The 4,603-nt window shown below is 40.6% G+C and overlaps 1 pseudogene; it reads left to right on the top strand.

The window, feature by feature from the left end:
* Positions 1 to 951: 951 nt before the first annotated feature.
* Positions 952 to 1,619, top strand: LOC129136662 (H/ACA ribonucleoprotein complex subunit 3-like; annotated as a pseudogene).
* Positions 1,620 to 4,603: the final 2,984 nt, after the last annotated feature.

Here is a 4,603-nt window from a genome sequence, read left to right on the forward strand (position 1 = left end):
AGATCATGTTATTTCTCATAACAACCCTGTAAACTGAGTATTATTTTTCCAATTTTACAAATAAGAAAACTAAGACTCAGAGAACTTGGGTAACCTGCCCAAGGCCATAAGTCTCAAATATAGAAGCTCTGGAATTTTAAACAGGTTAGTTCATTCATTCATATATCCATTGATTGATTCCCTCAACATTCAAAATAGTTATTGAGTATATTCACTGTGCCAGGAACCAGTGAAGCTAGGTTTTGGTTATCAACAAACAAGATGGATGCTATTCCTGTCTTAGAGGGATTTATCTTCAGTCTGATTCCAAATCCTGTTTCTTTACCACTACATGTATCATTTCCCAAATTAGGGATCAAACAGTCATACCAGTTAGTATAGTATACCTTAACCTGGAAAAGAACTGACACCCTCACTTACATGGAGACTGTAGCCTGATATACTCTGCCATCACCCTTCACAAGCAAAAGGAAAAACTTCTAAATAGTTCTAGAAAATTCAGACTATATTCTGGAAGTACAACTCTAGAAGCCTGGGACCTCTGCATTCTAGTTCTGCTCAGTTTGAATATGGCACTAATGTGGAAGTCCACGAGTGTCTGTCACTCATGGCTGGCCACACCCCCTATTCTTGCACAGGTTCCCTCCCTGCCTGAGGAAGTATTTCTAACAGATATTTCAGTTCACTTCCTTCTCAGGCTGGCCTTGCTTCACTTCTAGGATTGTTTCTCTATCCATCTCCTACACACAGCCAGGCCACACAGGTAGGTTCCTACTTAGTATTTTGGTATGATTTCAGAAATACTGAGAAGCTAACAGTACCATCTCCTTCTCCAGGGCTACTGCACTGCCCATCTGCAGGGGCACAGACAACAAGATATGACAGGTGCCCCTGGGAGAAGAGGCTCTGTCTCTCCTCTCCCACAACACACTATTAATTCGTTACATACTCCCAAATGCCCCCAAATATACCAACATTTCCTTCTGCATTTAGAAAATTTTAAATGCAAATGACTTTCTAAAAGATCATATTCGGCAGACAGCGACAGACGGAGCTGCGGACCGAATTGGAACCTCTGGCTTAAGAGTGATCATGTTTCTTCAGTATTACCTCAGTTAGCAGGGATATCAGGTCTATACGCTGGAGAAATTTGGCTCGATGGGACAAAAGACCTGCTTAGCCCATCCTGCTCAGTTCTCCCCAGATGACAAATACTCCCGATACCAAATCACCATCAAGAAACGTTTAAAGGTGCTCATGACCCAGCAACCGCGCCCTGTCCTCTGAAGGTCCCTTAAACTGATGTCTCTTCTGCCACCTGTTACCCCTTAGAGACTCCGTAACCAAACTCTTCAATCTGTGAGCCCTGATGCCTTTTTGCCAGCCATGCTCTTTGGCATCCAGTCTCATCATGGTGATTGATCATGCTTGTGCGAGGCAATCATGGTGGCATCACCTGTAAAGGGAACACGTTTAACTTTTTTTCTCATATTTTAAATTACTGCAAGATTATTAAAGATAAAATGATTTGAAAAAAAAAAGGTCATATTCACACTAAGAGTCAAATCTTTTCCTGATGATATTTAGGGGTGGGAGTGGTAGGGGAGTGAGGGTGGAACACTTTGTGGCAGCCAAAATTGAAGGAGAATTTGGAGCATAGAAAAAAGTACTGAGGCCACCAGAGACAGATATTGCCCATGTCTGACCCCTTATACCAAATTTGGGCCTGGTTTTCAAAGTCACAGATACTCAAACCAAGGACAAAATAGGTTGAAATATAAGACACTGCTTTCTTTCCTTGTTCTTCACTTGTAACATCCCACACACACACACACATAAAATTCTGACACACTTTAGAGGGGAAAAGAATGATTTTTATAATGCCAAACTATCACATATTTTCTAGTTCTCAGAAGATTGATTGTAATGTGTTCACCTGCATATCATTTTAAGGAGACAACTCAAGTTTCAGAAAAGAGGCATTCCTTGCTCATGTTCATAAGAAAATATAGCCTGTCTTTCATGAATAAGATGGGTTTCATTTAACATTCATTAAAGCATGACTTACTTTCAGCTCATAAATCTTGAAAACAGATTCTGGCCCCCAGTGCACTGTTTTCATTGGCTAAGTCACTTTTTCTTTCCCTGACACTTTATAGTTTGTGTTTAAATATGAGACACAGCTAGTTTTGCCAGTGGGGGTTTCTGGTTTGACTTTACAAGAAAACACTGAACAAAATCCTCAAAGACTCACAACAGGTGTTCTATTTTCACCTCATGGTGAAATAGTACATTGTGTAGTAATGAAAAGAGAGTGCGAAAGGTAAGACAATGAAATATCCAGCCCAGCAGGATAGCAGATCTGAGATTTGGCTGGTTGGAAGTTTTAGAGCAGCTGTCATATTTGAAAGACTAAGTGCACATCTCTATAAATGCACTTAGTCCATCTATCCCTTTTAAAGAAGTCACCATTGTTAATGACATAAACTTGATAAAGAATATTGAAACTCAAATTGCAGACAGAGTGTGTCTGACAAAGTTTTGGGAGTGATGGTGGCAAGAGAATGGCCATTTTTAACAGAAAGAGGATGCAGACCTCATTTTTATTTGGAGGATGCAGATCACATTTTTCTGTCTGTTCACATCACAGGTATGGACTAACAACACTCTATGTGGCCTAAAAACCAACCAAATCAAGTTTCTATCAAGGCAGAAGAGGCAGGACAGCCAAGGAATTGAGCATAAAGGACACTCTACTGTGAGAGCTAGCCTTGATTTGACATGTGAGTAATGCCTTCCCTATATTGGGCTTAACTTCCAGGTAGCTCTTTAACTAAGGGAAATAATCAAAATAAGAATGATGATGACAATGGAAGCTAAGATTTATCAACTGCTTAATGTGGATCAGGCACTATTCTAAGTGCCTGATTTACTTACAGAAATTAACTTAATCCTGACAGCAGCCCTATGTGCAGGTACATTGATTATCCCCGTTATACAGATGAGGTATCTATTAGGCAGCCTGCTCTGGCGAAGAAGAAGAGCAGAACTAGCTCTGCTACTAACTAGCCACTAATGTTAGACAAATCACCTCTCCATCTGAAACTCAATTTCCTCATAGATAAACATTGGAGGGCCTTTCCAATTCTAACACTGTGTGATACTAACTATTTGAGATATATGGAAAAATTTGGTAACTTACACAAAGTGAAAAAACAGATCAATGATGCTTCTACAATGACTTGGAGAAGAGACTAATATCCATGAAAACATAACCCAAGTTTTTGCTGCCATTGTAGAAACAGCAATGACAAGAGCAGGGAAAATGACACATGTGGTTTTATTCTTGTCAGGTTCCTGCTCCATCTCCTAGTAAAATCCACATTATTTCCCTACCACTGAGTTTTACGTATGACTTTTTTTTTTAATTAGTCCTATCAATGACAAACAAGCAACTTCTTTTTATAGTACTTGCAATTACATAATTGTGTTTTTAAAATTCATGCAAAAAAATGAAAATTGTTTAAAATAAAACAAACTATGATGTTCGTCTGTGTTGTTATGTATCACCAGGGTCTAAGACACTGCCTAGCATTTACTATGAGACCAAATTTTTTTTTTTTTTTTTTTTTTTTTTTTGAGACGGAGTCTCACTCTGTCACCCAGGCTGGAGAGCAGTGGTGCGATCTCTGCTCACTGCAAGCTCCGCCTCCCGGGTTCACGCCATTCTCCTGCCTCAGCCTCCCAAGTAGCTGGGACTACAGGCACCCACCACCACGCCTGGCTAATTTTTTGTATTTTTAGTAGAGACAGGGTTTCACCATGTTAGCCAGGATGGTCTCGATCTCCTGACCTCGTGATCCACCTGCCTTGGCCTCCCAAAGTACTGGGATTACAGGCATGAGCCACCGCACCCGGCCCAAAAAATATTTTTTGATTAAACAAATGAATCAAGAATGAACAAATGAATGGCCATAGATATTACAAAAGAGAGAAGTATATCATAAGAGGATAACAACAATATGATCACTGCAATGGAGTTGTGGAGTAGTGCCTGCGTTGGGGAGAAGATGAAAAATTGTTCCTCATGTCTCACAGATTAAAAGGGCAGAATCCTGGAGATGGTTGAAGTAGGAGCTGCTACCCACTACTCCCTCTCCAACTTCCCCCTCTGAAAAAATGCCCTTTAACACTGACACTCAACCTCACATGGTGAGCAAAAACTGCTGGCCCAAGGTCCTGGCCTCTGCCACAGGCTATGAGCCTCATTCAGGTTCCACAATTAGTGCGACACAGATGTTACTTCCTCCTAAAGTTAAGGACATGGACTTAAACAATTCATAAGCACCTCCACAAATAACTTCTATGCGCTCTGTAAATACCACCTCCAGACATACTCCAAAATTAAATTCCTGCCTCATTTGTTTTCCCGACACCTGCTCCTCAACTGACCAAACTGTTTCCCGTAAGCATTTAACATGCTCTCTTCTGGGGAAACACTGGCTACAGGAACCACACTGGAGAGCTGCCTTACACAAAAGACCAACACAAAACAAAGTACTTGTGCTGCTTTAGTAACATTCCCTGGATAAGGTGCAAGAGG

Source organism: Pan troglodytes, chromosome 10 (genome assembly GCF_028858775.2).
Source record: "Pan troglodytes isolate AG18354 chromosome 10, NHGRI_mPanTro3-v2.0_pri, whole genome shotgun sequence".
Classification (NCBI taxonomy): domain Eukaryota; kingdom Metazoa; phylum Chordata; class Mammalia; order Primates; family Hominidae; genus Pan; species Pan troglodytes.